General features: G+C 43.4%; 1 protein-coding gene across 2 annotated transcripts in view; it reads left to right on the top strand.

Annotated features, from left to right (window-relative positions):
• The first annotated feature begins 568 nt into the window (after window positions 1–568).
• Window positions 569–17,875, top strand: part of bdg (sodium-dependent transporter bedraggled) — a 127,087-nt gene continuing 109,780 nt past the window's right edge. For both annotated transcript variants that reach the window (XM_071587950.1, XM_071587942.1), the window contains exon 1: window positions 569–1,048. The gene's annotated coding sequence lies outside the window, so the exon portion shown is untranslated. The remainder of the gene's footprint in view (window positions 1,049–17,875) is intronic.

The following is a 17,875-nucleotide window of genomic DNA, read 5'->3' as shown; positions in this document are numbered from 1 at the left end:
CAAAATGATTGAGCCGGGTCCATGTCGTATCGCAATAATTACTTACATTTCGTTTTAGTAAGCTCTGTTAAGCATAATTTATCTTTGTTACTGCTGAAATGTTATCATTAGCATCACAAGAATTTGTTGATTTCAGCAATTTATTTCATCGGCGAAGGTTTGTATGAGGAGAGATCTTCACTTCGGCTCCTTCAAGGGACTCAAGGCAAAAGAGCCTGGAGGTACGGGATGAGGAGGAGGGGTAACAGTAGTGATTCCTTTCGAAGAGGGGCGAGAGAATGGATCCAAGGAAGGGGGGATGGGGGTATTCGGCAGAGGGGAGTGAGGAAAAGATGAAGTGGGGTGGGAGAGAGAGAGAGATGGAGGGAGCCATCCAGTTACCTCTAACCCCTCCCACCCCCGCCACCATTTCCCCTCGTGGCCCCTCCTCCCCTTCACCGCCTCTCTCCGTCTCCTCGCAACCCTCCCCCCTTCACGGCGGGTTGATCAGCGGAGAGGCAGCGCCATCGGAGGCGAAGTCGGAAACAAGAGCGTCGTCGTCTCCCCCTCCCCATCCACCCCTTGGCTCGGAAGAGTTGTGTTGTTTAGTCCTCGTGCGGTCGCGCCCGGTGAGAGATATCGCCGTCGATCCAGTCGGCGCGGGGTTCGTAGTTGGATGGTGCAGTGGGGTAACAGAGTGTTCTCGCTTTGCGGGCGATTTCGATCCGACTAGCCCCGCTTTCGTTAGTCCAGGCTCTCCCTCTTTAACCCCTCCTCGCCCCAAAAATCCCCCTCAGTGGTTACGAAATCTCCTCAGACAACCCCTCACCCGTCGAGTGTTCCGTATGATGCGCGGACTGCTCCCGCCTGTAACAGAATTCGCCGGTGTCGACCACGGAGGGAGGAGGACCGTCCGCGAGTGTATTGGAGAGTTGGGGAGGCTGGAGGCAAGGAGCTGCGTGTGGGGAGAACGGAAGAGAAGGGAGTACCACTGGGCGGCATTCCAGAGAGGCTGAGGAGGGGAGGAGGAGGACGGCCTGTGGAACACGTAGACAAGGGCAGGTAAAAGGTGAGTCTCGTCCGACTTCGGCATCGGGACTCTCCCGAGTCTGCCCGCTCGCTCTTTCTTTCATCCATCCCCTCTCTCTGCTTCCCTCCCTCGAGCCGAACCTACCTGAGGAGATAGGTGGGTGTGTTTTTTTCCCCTCCTCTCATTTTTTGGTAGATCCACTCTCACTCTCGTCTCCACTCCGTCCGTATTCATCCCGCCGACGTTCCTCGGCCCTTCTTCCGCCGTCGCCGGGCCCGCCCCCGCCCGCACGTAGCAGTGGAAGAGGTCTTCAAACCGTCCCAGAAAACCCGCCACCGCAGGAGTACGCATAACGTTTTCAGTGTCTAAGCTATTCCACAACAGGTGGTGGTGACTCCGTACGCTGCAATGTTTATGCAACCGGGTTGTGACAGGTGCGCCCGCATGGAAGCGCGTGCGACGCGTCGGAAAGAAGAATACGCTGAGGTGGTGCATTTCACGAAGCGGAGATCACAGCGCAACCGTTAGCTCTTGCTCGCACAATTAGTCCCTCGCATCCATCCCCGAGATGGGATTCGAACTCGCGACCTCCGGGTGGCTAGCCAGCCAGCGCATTACCCGGGTAGGCCCAAAGGCGCAGTTTACGGCTCCTATTTCCTATGTCTTCCCCTACCTTCTCCTCCATCGCAGGTATCTCACCAAGACTAATACAAATACATGACGCCACCTCTTTCAGCCGCTGTCTCCCCGCGTAGGGAATCTCAATTCGATTGGCCCGAGACGCCAAGCAAGTCGTGGCCAGCGTGCGTACTGCTCATATGTGGTCAGTGTAAAAAAAATCAAATTTATTTCAAACAAATAGCCAAATTAATTATCGGTTTAGTGAAAATCATCGTACAGTCATCTAATATTACTATTTTTTTAGAATCTTGCAATTTAGCATGAAATAATTGACAGCAGTCAATCGCGAAACAACAGACTACCGCAAGGCCCTTGTGATCACTCGACGATGATGTCAAACTCGATCGAAACTTAAGGCTAATTTTTTCGTTGAATCTACGGTTATTTTGAAAATTGGGATCGTATTGCGCGATAGCAGGTTCTAATTTCACGTTAGGTATTGATTGAAATTAATTTGGAGTAATTCTTTGGTAAACAAGCCCTTACTCTTTACCGAGGAGTGTCCATCGTGAACAAAGAGAGCGATTTGTTTGAAGCAGAAGAGGCTTTTGACGGCGCTCATTGTTCTTTGCGCAATAGTTTATGGCTGGGGACCTGTTATTTTCCCAAGACAACCCCAAATCGAGGGCGCTCCGCCGTGCGAGTGTTCGGGGCCATCCGGATGCGATCTCGTGTAACGGTTCAGTGATTCCGGCGACATCTCCTCGCCTCGCGCATCGTCGGAGTGCACGGAACAAAAGACGCTATTGGTTTTTTAAAAAAATGGAGGGGAGTAGAAAATACAAAAAAAACTCCAACTCCGCAGTATTAGGCTTACGCATAAAATTCTCATTCACTCTTGGTTACTATGATGAAACAAGATGGCGGCAAGTCGTGAATGTTACTTTGACAGTAGCCAATTGCATGGGAAGGATTACCATTGAAACTAAATGCTCCCACTGCACGTCCCCGGACCATTTGAGTGCGTCGAAAAAGAACCCGAAATGGTATTCATCTCCGAAGTTGCGTGGTTGTAGAATTGAATACTCGTGCTATTATTGCCTGTAAAAAATATTCTTACCCTAAGGGATGGTCCTCGTGTTTGGAACTTTCGAAGGCTGTGTAGGGATGGGATAAGCTGTGACGGAGAAAGCCACTTTTTTCGGGCCGATGGAGCCGGATGAATTCATCCGAGGGCGATAATAACGCCGACATAAAATATCTTGGTTGCGTTTAAGGAGGCATAACAGGCATAAAAATGGCCTGGGGTTGAGGTCAACTATCTCCTCGTGGTGAGATCTTGGTATTTTGACGCTATCTGTGAGGAAACTGTCCAGGTTTATTTGTGATCCGTACTACCCACCATTCTCGTGTGGTCAAAATTAAGTATTCATAAGTCTGATCTTAAGAATATTTTCCTATTTAAGTCGAAGTGCTTAAAATTAGCACTTGCTAAACAGCGTATCTCTAGTAAGAATAAAAGAGAATACAGCTAAATAAAAATATTGGAGATTGTAACAGCAACATTTTTTTTAACCTAATCTGAACGCCCCATCCCTCAGCCCCTGGGGTCATCACCATGTGTTGCCATTGGGTCCAATTCCTTTGAAGAGACCCTATGACATGGCATGATCCGTTCCATAAAAGCATCGGTGATTGATAAAGATATAAGTGCCGAGACAAATTTCACTAACTTATACAAAACTGCTGAAATTTTTGGCAACTTAAGGAGCTAGATGATTATATATGCTTGCAATTTATATTTCGTTTCTGTGTTAAACTTAAGGTTTTATGCATAGTTTAAAAAAGTTTTCTTCATTCATTACCATTGTCTTTTATGGTCATTTAAGTTTGCTACTTAGATCCATCCACTTTTTTCAGCGGCGATCGTCTTCTTTTTGTCCGTGAAACGGTATTTGTATAACGGTTTTGTACCCTGCCATGTGAAAAGACTGAACGGCCTAGATCAAATGTTGGATGTTGGGAAGTGGACGAGGTTCACGATTTTATGCATGGAAATATGCAACGGGGAATGGTAGCTCTGGGATGCGTCAGTCACTTACAGCTATACCCGCAAGAGATGAACACGTTTGCAAGGTGATCAGTGTTTTGTTCACAAATTTGTCAATCATACCCATTTCTTTTCCTGAAATCATTTAACTCACAGAGGTTCTGGTAAATAGGTGTAAAGCATTACGAGTCTATAATAATCAGACCCAGACAAATATAATGTGACGGATTTAGGGTAAAGAAGAATGGGATAAATTATTCGAAAAGTTTCGGTGTGTTTTTTCTGCTATCAAAACAAACAGCTGATGTCCTCTTCCCAGGATTCTGGAAAGGATTATTCGTGACTTTTTTTATTTTAGAACTTTAATTTGGTTAGTTCTCCTAAATTATTCCCCCATCCTTCGTATGATTTTCTCTCAAACTTAAATAATTTCCCGAGCTGTGGAGTATGATTTACCTCTTCCCAGGATTCTGGAAAGGATTATTCGTGACTTTTTTTATTTTAGAACTTTAATTTGGTTAGTTCTCCTAAATTATTCCCCCATCCTTCGTATGATTTTCTCTCAAACTTAAATAATTTCCCGAGCTGTGGAGTATGATTTACGTACCTGAACTTTGCATCGCGTTCGTTTGGGCAATTCGCACGTCTCTCTCTAAATGGAGTTTGCACATACTCCTTACAAGTGTGGCCCAAGGAGGAGAGACATCCGAGATGCAAACTTTCGCCTTTTATTGGTAGACTTTGCGTACCCACGATATCCTTTGGGTACTATGGCCTCCCATTGGAGAGTTCTAAACACCGACCGGAATTTCTCCAAGTGTTTTCCGATTAGCATGCCTGCACAAACAACACTGTCGTCTCTTTGGCCTTGAATCGCATTGAGCGTAAGGCTTTAAACGCTTATTTTGCTGGAAATCATACACTTCACCGAAACAGCAAACATAAAACGAACATGCATGAACTCCAAAATGAGAGGGCTTTATAACTACAATTCATCTCCGTACAAGGGGCACATTTTTCAGCAATGGGAGGAGGTAGAATAAAAATAGTTTATTGAAAATACATTTGTTCACGTTCCGTTTTCTTCGATTTTACCATATTATTTTGATGGGACCGTAATTAATTTGCTATCTCGTTAACTTCGGATTTTTCTTCGACTCTGCCGAAAAGTATCTTTTAATTGGCCGCTATTCGATCGACTTTAGCGGTCAACAAGTCCAAAATGGCTTTTAGGTCAAAACACGAATCATCATCCCAAGCGCCCGGAGTGATAAGTAAAATCAGTATTGGGTTTCATCGCCCAACCCAGCTCTGCTATTTTGTCGAGTTAATTTCAGGATGGTGATTAGAAAAAGCTCTTGTGAAATTTTGGTTTAAGTTGTGGGAAAGTAGATTTTATTTCCTAACAGTGACTCGTTTGTTTTTGCTTTTGCTTAGCAAATCGATGTCATTCTCGAAGGACATAACGGTTGGCTCTCTGGTAGCAAAAGGTTGCCTCTGCATCTTCTCTTTTTGAGCTTTGAAAATAAATTCATCTTTTTGCCACAGTTATTTTCTCAAACTGTTATTTTGGTTCGTATTATGGAATGATCATTCGTTCCTCTTGGGTTTTAGAATCTTCTGAAGCTGACTTAATCTCACGACCGACTTAGCATAGCTCTTCCCCGAAGTTCTGTCTCCTTCGTTTCAAATGTTCATCTTTATACCAAGCAAGTGTAGCCAAAACGACCTTGGGGTTTCAAGTTAAACGCTCCCAATACTAGATGTAATCATCAGCGTCTAAATGAGAGTAAAAGTAAATAAAGGGTAGAACGTGAAACTATAGCACCATGAGTGTGTCAACACTTTTCCTGACGCGAAAACTAATGGCGATTGCATTTGAAGACTGCGTCCAAAAAAGTTATAGGAATTCTTGAACGTTCACGTGTATTACTTCCCCGGCGTGACAGGAATGTACACATGAGAAGACTTCCGGCATATGTTTGAACAAGTGTCGCGCGATTTCTCAAGTTGGTGCTATGCCGAATTGCGAATTATATGAAACAATCATGACAAAAATATAGCGCGTTTAAGAATTAAGGGACAAGACTCAGTAAAATGGCCTTAATGGTTAACGGCAGAGAAAGGGGCTGCTGATTGAGGCAGGCGATTGAATACAGCGAAGGACCACGGTCAAGGATCCGAGGATAGTCCAGTTGCATCATGCTTGCTATTTGCGAAGCAGGCCATCCGTAGTTCTGTTTTCAACAAAGTCATTCATTCGGGTATCCTACGTATTAAAGTTAGGTTTTGAGCAATCTGTAACAACTGTTATTTTCCTCGTGATCTAATAGATTCCTTTTGTTTGCCCTTCGTCATTTTCCTTCCTTCTTGCTGTCTAAAAAAGAATTATCCGCTTTACCCTACCCCGCTTATCTGAAATTTTCCCGTCTGTACCGGCCTTCAAAATATACTCCCCTCAGTATTTCCTCCACCGACTTTTTCTATTTTTTTCGGATTTCTCCTATCAGCATCCTCTTCGCCCAACGCATTTGAAACTCCATCGTTGGTCTTCCTCCCTGTCCAACTTATTTACTGCGTTTTTAACGGAGGATTTAACCCGAAAAATTCATTGCTCATACAAACTTCCGCGTTGGGGTCAAAACCAAACTTTCGTTTTCATATAGAAATCCGAAAGGAATAAAGTAATGTTTTCGCATGACCCCATTATATACTTCCGCGTCAATGAGGGGATTCAACAAAGAAGCGAGATAGCTGAAGGTGTAAATACGAGGGTGGTATATGGCCTTGTAGCTTTGTTAGGTCGGAAACTTTTCAGACCACACATGTACTCTTCGGGACGAACAGATGTGTTGGGTTATCCATCCCGCTAATCTACGAATTGACATGCCACACACACGTTGGTGTACTGAACGAGAAATGATAATTATTATTTCAGAACCAATATGAAAATAGTCTCCAGACACGAGCACGCATGCCAACATTCGTATGAGGGTGGAGAGAGCCCTCAAAATCTTGACTCCAGTCATTCGAGTACCGTCGGTGGTCCTCCTAACCCAGAGGAGGAGGGCGTCTCCGACTATAATCCCATGTAAAGGTCAAAGAGACGCAATATGAGCTCCCTGCTTTTCGTTCAATGCGGAGACACATGCAAGGGAAGAATCGCTTTAACGTGTCGACACGAAATTAAGTTTTGACCCACAAATTAAAACATTTATTTCCACTTTTTTCACTTTCTTCAACTTTTTTTTACAAATGTCCAAATTGAATCCAAAAAATGGTTAGAATTTGAGCGAGATTTCTCCATGGCGACATTTATTGCTGTGCTCGAAATTACAGTGACATAGATGAAGTCGGGAGATTATGCAATTGACTTAGATTCCATGGCAGCTAAGGTTGTTGTGAATTGCGTTTACATTACTCCATAAGCACATGACCAGAAAATCGTTGCAACATCAGATTTGTAATACACCTCGAGTCTCATTAAAAGTCAGGTACGACAGAATATTCAAAATCTTGCATGCGCTAAATATATTAATTATTATAAAATGAAATAAAACTATTGAATCATATGTGAAACTAGTGGAGCAGCCATTTTGAGTCGAGGAATAGACTATTTAACCGTCGTTTCCGTTACAATAAATGATAAAGACATCATTCCCATGGTAACCTCGGCCGCTATTTTTTTGTGGTCGTGAAAAGTGTTCGTTGGCAAGACAGTGCCGCTGACGCGGATTGAGATCTTTTCGCTTTCCATCGTAATCCAGCTTTTTCTATCTTCGCAACCCCGCATTCACCATGAGTCTTCAATGTGTCTTTGTATGTGACTTCGGTGGAGAGCTATACGGACCTGTAATAAGTAACTGATCGCGTTTGCTTCCTCGACTCTCTTTTCAGCCTCCAATTCCATTCGTACCTCATGGGCAAAACTATTCAATGTTGGGTCGATTTCATCAAGGTATGTCGCATGAATTCAGATCTAAGAGATTAAACAATTCGACAGGAGCAGAACATTTCGAGCCTTCTGCATTCACTCATAACTTCATGCCGAGTGTGCTCAGGTTATTTTGCATGAGTACCCATCTATGCGTTGGATGAGCTCTAATGCGGAACCCGACCGAAATAGACGCGCAGCGCAAAGCTCTAGCTGGCGGCTATTGACGCCCGGTCATAGCGTTGTTGCATGATACGTGGCATGACCATAAACACACCTCGCAGCCCACCTTCCCTCTCGCAACCCCGTCGTTGCTCCCTCTCCTCCCTACTCCCTTCCCCTAACGCCGCCCCTCTCCCGCGCCCCTCACCGTCGGTCTCGGCCCCGTTTACACCCCCGCCTCGCCGTCATGAGCAGTCGCCATGTCCCACCTTTCTCTTTTGGAAGGAGAGACCACGATTTGAATGCGCGTGAAGTAATAGCGTATGCAGGGAGGCATAGGCTACCTTCATCCGAGACACCATGAGACAAGCGGGCAAAAAGAGGCAGCGCAATGTAGATGCGTGGATTAGACCCAGTCCGGTTTGTCTGTGATCGATGAAATGTTCGCTTTTATTTTCCCATTATAAAATAAGAATGGTGGAGTCAGGGCGTATACTTTAATATGGCCTCTGTCCCAGATAAAATCTCCATTATAAAGCACATGCCATCGCGGGTTGATGAATGTCGCCCATAATGGATGCACTGCATTATGTCACCATGAGAGCGACCTATAAGTGGGACTCCTCAATCGTTATCCTTAGCTACGCTAACTTCCCTGCCTAATGCTACATAATAACACAAACTCAGTGTTGTTATAACTCATACAGGTATAACAAACTTTTTATTATCATTCAGTAGTGACAGTATTCCACAAAGTCAACCCGCCTGCCATTTACTTGATTCCTAGCACCCGTGCAGTAGTAGTCAGTTGTCAACGCTTATGTATTAAATTAAAAAAAATACTCTCTAAAAGGCATTATGTTTGATCAGAAATGTGGTATTTTACCTTGGAATTTGACCAGATAACTATAACGCTTCTATTTCCGATTGCCGGAAGAAGAACGTTGCGAGACAAGTGAAATGTGAAAGGGTATCCAGAATAATAATGCATCATAAAAAGAATCAAGTTGCGTGAATTGATTTTCAATCTTAAATTGATCTATGCCGACAGGTTCGTGGGTTTTTCGTCCAAAATGGTAGGCAGGTGATGACCTGAAAGCGGAAACATCTAAGGTAGTGACCTACTCCTCTGCTTACTTACTCGAGCGGTGACAATTATAGACGACACGAACAAATTCGAAATACTTCAATCCCTTTGGCTATTAGCATCGGTTGTTTGCCGACGACGTATGTGTTGTATGGAGAGGACAAAGAGACGGAGGCCGAGTAATCCCTACCCTCTGCTCACTTTCGGACGAAACCGCGCAGCAGTTCACATCCGGTCGACTCAAAATTTTCCCCCAAGCGACCAAACGAAGCCGGTCAAATATCCAAAAGATAATGACGTCGATGCATTGGTTTTTGGGTGGGTGCGCAGGAAGTGTGTCAACGCGATTCATTTCGGACGCAAGAAAGATAGTCGACGTCCGAATTCCCACTAGGAAAGAACGTGAAAAGGTATCGAGGAAATACGTAAACGAAACGCCGTTCAAGGGCGTACTACGTATTCTCGATCGAAGAATATACCCATGACTCTCGAGCTAGAACTGCCAGATACAGCCACTTCTGCGTGCATGTGATATCGCATGTGATGCAATTTTCAATTAGAAATATGGGCTGTAAGATGCTGCGTTTCCGAAATCGATCCCAAATGTAAAATATGATCGAGATGATGAGGATATAGAGCCGGGATATTTGTATCGATATTCGTCCTAATGCTTGGATGAAAATCGTAATACCGTAAACATTTTACTAAATACCATATTCTACCGGCGATGATTTATATGTCAAGCATTGTACCGTCGTATCATTGAGTTGCATTTTCCTCCTACCCTTCAGTCTCAAGTTTTCTGTGTACCTCTTAGACTCCTTATTCCATTACCCTGTGCTATATAAAACTTTTTGCTTTGTGTCATCATCTGCTTCACCTCTATATTACAGGTTTGTCGTTTCCTATTTCCCACTAGCTTATTTCCTTCTACAAAACATTAACTAATGCCAGACCAACGGTGAAGAGTAATGGTTTTAATGCAAATCGATCGATCTTTTCACTGCTGTGAAACTCGGATCCACCACGATGCACATTGAAATTTTCTAATATCTCACGTTTTAAATATCCTAATATCGATATCATTATTCAAATAACGTACGGTGGTAACTTAAGACTGGCGAAGCGAGGTAGGTGAGTCTGGACTCGCTCGCGGCTTCCCTTCGGCGAGAACGAGAAAGGTGGGGAGGGAGGAGAGAGTCCTTGGATCACGCAAAAAGAAGATTTGAACGCCCACCTCACAGAACGACCTACGAAGAGTGTCGCACCGTCAAAAGGGGAGTGGTGCCGCAGAATTTTTTCCCGTCCTGCATGCACGTATGCATCCATCTCGCGAGCTCGAAAGCAATCTCGTATCACTCCGTCGGTCAGACGAGCGTATGAACGACTCCTAATCAACCCTCCCTCAGATTTGGCGTTCGCCCCGCGGGTGACCTCGTCGTCCTTTGGGCCGCAGGGAGACGTCAGGGGCGGGGTCCCTGAATTTTTATGGAGTGACAAGGATGCGGGAGTGCATACGGAATGAGTTCGGCAACTCGACGATTGGCTCCACTGGGCGGGTGGGGGGATGTTAGAGGGAAAGGGGTGACGACAGGCATGCGGGAAGGAAAGAGGGGCCGAGATCATAGAAGGCGGAAGAGATATTGGGAAAAGCGAGGCCATGCGGGGAAAATGTCCTCCTTCAAAGCCACCGTCTCTCGATGGGTACATCGTTCGGTCGAATCGGTGTTTTTTTCCATGTTTTTAGGGCTCCTAATAATAATGAGGCACGGTAGCCTATCTCCAACACGCGCCCGCGTTATCTCAATAATTTCGATGGAAATCGCTATCGCTGTTCTTTAAATTTCGCGCGTTTTAAACTGAAACAAAATTTTCCCTGGTGCACCTAAGGGCACAAGTGCAGGATCTAAAAGTCCGTGATCCCAAACTGTGCTTCAACGGCAAATTGTATAGTGGGTATATTATAATTGAAATTCTAGGGTTTAAGGTAGATTTGGATGAATACAGACTGATAATCGATACATTTCCTGGCCTCGTCCAACAAAACTCGCCCAGACACCCCAAACTACATTAAACTCTTTTAATTCCGCATACCTGCTACATAACTTTATTCCGTCCAACATAAAAATCCTTCTCCTCCCCCTACCTCGCTTGCCTAACGTCCTCCCCTCCATCACACTCTTCAACATATTATCCCCGCATAAAATGCTCTGCATCTACGCTTCCTGCCTCCTTTGGATTTCTCCTAATAATTGCTGTGGGTAGCGCAATGGATGACTCTTAAAAGAATACTCGTGACCGCGTTCATTAACTTATTGCCATATGTTTTCGTTAAAAAAATATGTTACTCCAGTTGCCTCTTCGAACCAAAGAAGTACTAACTTTCCACCATGCTTGTATTAATGTATTCATTTTTTTGTAGAATGAACTGTTTCGTAAAACAACGCTCCACTTAACGTTCTCATATGAAATCATTCCGATATCTCCCCCTTTCTCCCACTCTCCCTCGGAAATTGACTGGCCTCTAACATACGGAGAGTCTATTCCAGAAGATTTTGATCTATCGTATTCACTCGCCGCAAGCCCTTTCACCTGTCATCAGATCTCACTGCAGTAGGATGACACTTAGACATCAAATAAAACCCATGGAAATGTTTTCAGTTCATCAAGTATAGCTTTGTTTCAGATTATCACCTTAGATTTCAAAACCAATTTTATAGCTTACAGAGTCGGAGGATCATAATTCTCTGTGGTGATGGATGCTTGTTTGTTGCATAGATGCGATTACGGCTCAAAGCACCCGCAGTGGTCTACACAACTTGATAATCAATTCCAGTTCCTCTATTCCGCAGAGAGACCCAGTTTCCGCGTCTAATCAAGGAGTCGTCTCGGCCAACGCTTATCTTTCCACGGAGCTTCGCTTGCCGTTCGAAAATAGCTATAATTCTCTTGCGGTGGGTTTTTCGATCAACCACCACTGCTGCCGACACTGTAGTCAGCGGTCAACGACACCTGTCTGCACCAGCTGTCTGTAGTTCGCGTTACCAGGTCCAGTTCTACTCCCTCTTGAGGGGCAGACATCGTGGGGCAGTTATTCGGAAATGGGGGAACTCACAACAAGTCCTCTAATTGAAGGTTCACTTTCCTCCTTCGCCGGCTGTCTAAGCGGCAGGTCTCCACAACGGTTCTCAATGGTCAGGCTCGGTGGTACTTCGAGGCGTCGAATAGAACTCCTTTCTTTTATCGGGTCGGACGTTGGAAACCGACAATTTTAGAACCTCTTTTCGTAATTAAGAAAAAAATTATCACGTCGTGAGGTTCAGTTTCATACTGCATATCACTTTTTTGCTCGTATAATTATCTTCAGTCCTTACCATAAGCATATTCTTCGACCATAATTTTCATTTCTTTTCTTATGTCCAAATCATTACAGAAGTTTTCATGTGACCGAACCGTATTAAGGAAGCAGCTGTGATTTATACGCCATAATTTTCGTAATATACTGCAACCTCTGGCAGAAGAAGTGTAAAAATAAAACCAACGAGAAAAGTTTGCGTATTTCCGTCATTGCCTCGCGCTAGCAATGAAATTGTGTGGAAAGAACTGGGAGTGATATCGTTCATACAAACTTAAATTAGAGTTGGTAAAATGTAAATTAGTTGCTTCGTGATTATTGAAGTGAACACTCTAATAAATTGACGTATTGAAGGAATTTAATAACACCATATTCTTAAAAGCATTAGTCCATAACATGTATTTAGGTACTAAGGCGTCTCCCTTTTCGCAGAATGACACCACATATTACTGTTATGACTTCTGGATAGAAAATGGTCTTTATGTTTCGGGGGAAAATGAGATTGATCTGAATTTCCTATATCACTAAGCACATTTTTACAGGGGAATACACGTTTTAGAAAAGCTGCTTCAATATGCGAATAGTTTTACAACCAAATCTACGGGTCGAATGTTGCCCCATTGCCAGTGATAGAAATTTTTATGCCGCGACCACATCTCGAATGCAAAAGAGCAAGTATACGTAGGAAAAGTTTTAGAAATTCGGCATTAATCTTCATAAGCAAGGTAATAACTTATCCAATTTTTGCGAATGGTGTTGATTTTGGACCCACCTGTCATATTATTTATGATTTATTACTGAATAATTACATTTGTGATCGATCCTCGAGCGCTATGAAGTATTTAACTTTAAAGGTTTTAACAATCCTGATAAACCATTATTTGCTGTGAGTAGAATTCGACTTACATTTTAATGGACGGAATTTTTGCCCGACGCACCCAAATATCATACTTTTCCCACCGAATAATTGGAGGAACTTGTTGAACAAAAGTGACTGGAGAATATGATTAATTTTTTTAGAAACTAGTAGTAGTATTTAGGGGAGGCGACCGACAGCTGAGGTCATTTGCGCCATTAGGGATGGACAGGAAAGGATGAAGGGTGGGAAGAAACCCGGCGTCGGCATTAGCCTACGTTTAACGAAAGGCGCCAAGAGGTCCACAGCTTAACGTCCCATCCGACGGACGGCGTACTCACTCAAAGTGCCCTCCACAAAACTCCTCAAGTAGGGATCGAGATACCACTGTAAAATATTCAACACCGCCGGGATTTGAACCTGGTCCCTTTGGGTGGGAAGCCAATACCCAATGCCACCGCACCATCTCGATCCCCTTTTAGGAAATACGATGAGCGTTGTGCTGTCTACGTTTTGAATCAAATGTGAGAAAATATTTATCTCTCGTGAAAAGATAATTTTTCTAAAACGTTATCTCTACTTCACCTTCTTCTGTGCAGCCACCCGCTACGTTTACCATACGTATGTAGTCCATGGGAATGATTGAGCTCCCCCCCCCCCTCCACCGTCCGCAATAATCCCTACAAATTGGGAAACATGAAGAGGCCTGGGAATCCACCATTTCTCTTCATCATGATTTCTCATGATAATCCCTATTTCTTTGCTTTAATTTCCGTCCGTCCTCTAATAGTCATGACCGTGAGAGGAGCCAGCAGGTTGGAACCGTGGCTCCATCCAGTTTTATTTTTTCTCTTGTTTTCTCTTCTCCGAATGCATGAGGTCACACAGGATGGGGATGAGACGAACGTCCATGTTCATGACCGTCGGAAGAGACAAAAATCCTTCGCTTCTACTACAAGTGCCGTAGGAATGTGCTCGGGTACACCGGGGCAGGGTGTGAATTGAACGAGCGATGCTTATTATGAGACAAGCGCGAAATTCGGAGCGATGGATCGTCGCCGAGCGTGCTTTTAATGAGGGCAGGTGCATTCCAAGGCCAGATGCCGGTGCGTCGGCTCGCCATTTAGTTTGTTTTCCCCCGACCGAGGTTTATTTTAGTTCAACGTGGCGCAGGCAATGCGGCAGATGCGAGAAAAAGTAAATGAAAGAACGGAAGGGAAGATGGAACATGGGTCACGTATTAGCAAATCGCAAGTCGGAGAAAATTGATCCTTTCAATCGAGAATTGAACTCAGGTGGGAGTCATGCGGCGGAGGGACACGAAAGCCAGTGACAGTGAACTTGAGGTGTGAACAACATCCCTGGGGAATTCCTTCAAGGGCGAAACCCTCGCACGTTAAAACCAGTTTCCCACGGGTCGATTGTTCTAAGTTTTGAATCGCCGAAAATGTTGCGAGACGAGAAGGACCGGAAACAATGGCCACGCGCCTCCAACGTGTTACGAGATTATTAATTTCTGTCTCAGGGGCCGAGGTCAACTTGACCTTTGAATATTTTCGGTGCTAAGGATTGCTTAGCTAGGAACTTCGCTCTCAAATGTCAATATCGCCGGGGGAACATGTGGCCCTTCTTGGCCGTGCGTGCGGTGGGTCGCGAAAACCCGTTGGTCAGTCAGAGGAAATGATCCGTTGCGGTGCTGGCGGCGGCGCGGCCGGGGTTGTCAAAATTTTAACTTTCGCCGCATGGGAAAACAAAATGGGTTCCGAAAACGAAATCGATTGCTTGAAGTGCCCGAGTGGGAGAGATTGAAATTGAGCTGTAGGGCGCATAGATTGATTCTGTCATCAAAAAGTCATCCTTGTTCGTGTACTGATCAAGGCTAGTAGGCGGTGCGCTTTTAGATCCATACAGAGAGCAACGTTGCCGATAGACCCCGAGTGAAGGTGGAAACTGTGGTTGTACCTTATAAAAATGCACTTGGTATTTATAATGTGGTGTTTATTTTTTGTCCCATTCCTTTATAATTTAAGGGCACCACTTCATTCATTCTACCATTATGAACGTAGCAGTTTAACTTTTATCGCAGATATATTTATTACAGGTATTTTAGGAGAGTTATTTTTCTGCACACTTGACATAAAAAATACTTGAAATTACTCTGGCCAGACAGCTGTTTGCCCTTTTGTAACGTATACAAAAGCGACCTTGCCTATCCATTCACATTGTCCCGGTGCGAATTTGTAGGCGATCGTAATAAAAAACAAAAGAAAACGAGGATCGTCATCATCATTATCAATATTTGTTTTATCTCATATCCTGAAAGACTGCCATCGAACCATGCGAAATCATTGGCAAAACATTAATGATATCCTGTCAAAAGTTACACCCAAGTTCAAAGTGGGAGAAGCTTGGATCGATAGTCGAGAAACACGCAAACGCGCTGTTAACTCACATGTCAAATAGAAGGCCGGGCACTCGTAAGACAAACAGCCCGGATTTCCAACGCCTCCATGCCGTGTGCACGGAAAACCTTGTAATCTCTTACGATGGCCTATCACCGTGGGTTGTTTATTCTGTCGAAGACCAATAATGAGCTCTAAGAGGGCCGGTGCCATATTCGCCGATCATCATTTAAAATATCCATGCCAGGCTTGCGATAAGAGATTAAGACATAAACAGGACGTGAGCATATTGGAGGCAAGGCGTAGCATCAGTGATGGGTAGGGATAGCAGCACAACGAAATACTGATTCGAAAATTCAATCTTTCCTCCGCTGACCATTCATTTGAACGTGTCTTCCTACGTCGATCGATCGCAGTTTGCTTGTTTTTCTAGGTCGAAGTGACCGTCCCTCGGAAAATATATGCAGAGGGTAACTTAATTCAACTCGTATTTACTCTTAGATTTAAAAACAATTTTTCTTTAATATGAGAACTAATTTTGAAATTACTTCATTGAATTCCTTCTATCCGGTGTCATAATCCGCAGGTGGTTCTCGAACCAACATGGGAAGAATCTATACGCTATAGCATAATCTAAATACAGAAAAATGTGGTGCTTTTTATTTTGTGGTAATTTTTATTTCAGTATTGCGGTGATTTTTGTTTCTACCGAAAACATTTTATCATTTTTTCAGCCATTGTCAAAATTCAAACATAATTTCGCTAATATATTGAGGGAACTAAATAAATGAAGGGTAGTTCGGAGGCATTCACATTATTATTGTTGACAGAAGTCTACGTATGGTAAATCTTACCCTGTATGCAGCCACAAGAACGTATGGCAGTGTGTGCAGCTTCCCTTTTACTTGTGCGATCCATCATGTCCCGTATCTGTGGCGATAGTCTTCGTTTTATTCATCTGTAATTTCATCATTGAAGAAATACCATCGCACACATTCACACCATACTAAACCTTCAATTCACCGAGACGGAAAAGCTATGGGATTAGGTAAAAACAAAACAGGGCCAGGACGACTCTGGAAATTCTGAAGTTTTTCAATCCATCTCCGCAGTTGGCTTACTAGAAAGCGGAGCGGCGGAAACAACCGAGTATTCATGGCAGTGTGCACAGTCAATAAGAATGCGAGAGGAGATTTTTCAATAGATTAAAAAAGTCATCCAAGGGACTCAACAACAAGATGTAACTTTAGTCGATGAAAATAATATCTTCTGTCTAATGTACCGATTTTGCTGTGGGGGTATTCTATCTAATAATTATCGAAAATATGAAACCATTTCAAAATTTCCTTTCACGCAGGATAAGTGCTTCATTCTTAGAAACTTCGGATCGTTAGATAAGCTTGACTCAAATACCCAGATTGAATAGGATACCAAACATTTGAAAGCGACTGGAAACGTCTGACAGTGCGACAGTTGGTTAACGGCCCATTAAAAGCTTCGGGGAGAGGAAGAGCTCTCATGACCCTCCTTATACTAAGGATGGGAAATGTTGAACAAACAATGATGACGTATCTAATTTGACGATTTGCGAGAAATGTGAATACATTGTTTTGTCACGTTCAGCTAAAGAAAACACGTTTTCATTTATCAGCTCCATTTCTTTGTAGCTTTTCTTATGACTCCTGCTATTATTATTATCGGTAATCTACCGGTTGAGGTTGGTTTTGATGGACACAAACCACTAAAACTCCGGCTATATTATATCATTATTATTGCTGATTTCCCCTTTCAGCATATCATTATTCCTATTCATAAGTGATTAGAATTAGTTTTCACAGACGAATAAATTTAAAATTAATGGAAGTAAAATCCAAGTCGCTGTGAAATAAAGATGCATCACTCCAAGGGATCAAATCTTCACTTCTAACTATCACTGTAGGACACGATCTCAATTAGGTTGCTGAAAAGGATTTAAATTGCCGAAGTTAGCTTATAATCAGGGATCTTGGATACTACGGTATTCTGCACAATCGTCCGGTGAGTGAAATGCCCGTGGTTCGATTCCTTACCTATTTGTATTTCTTTCAGTAGCAATTACTCTTGAGTTTAATGGTAAAGTAATATCAATGTATCAATGGGTATTCTCCAATATTAAATACTTATAAGTTCTCAATAAAATAAAAAAACGAGGAAGATATTCTAGTCATTAAGATAACGTTTTAAAGTCATTTAATGGCGTATATCATGAGCGCAAATTAGGGTAAGAGCTAAAACCTAAACTATCTTTAAATTGAAAGGTAAAATTAAAATTAGATGAAGGCGAGAAACACCCGAAAAATTTATCTTTGGATATTTGTTTTTGATAGTGCAGGTAAAAGACAAATATACCAACTTTTTGA

The sequence above is a fragment of the Hetaerina americana genome, unplaced genomic scaffold (assembly GCF_022747635.1).
Source record: "Hetaerina americana unplaced genomic scaffold, ioHetAmer1.1.p SCAF_1, whole genome shotgun sequence".
NCBI lineage: Eukaryota > Metazoa > Arthropoda > Insecta > Odonata > Calopterygidae > Hetaerina > Hetaerina americana.
The sequence above is the reverse complement of the archived record's forward strand: the minus strand, read 5'-3'. Positions and strand labels throughout refer to the sequence as shown.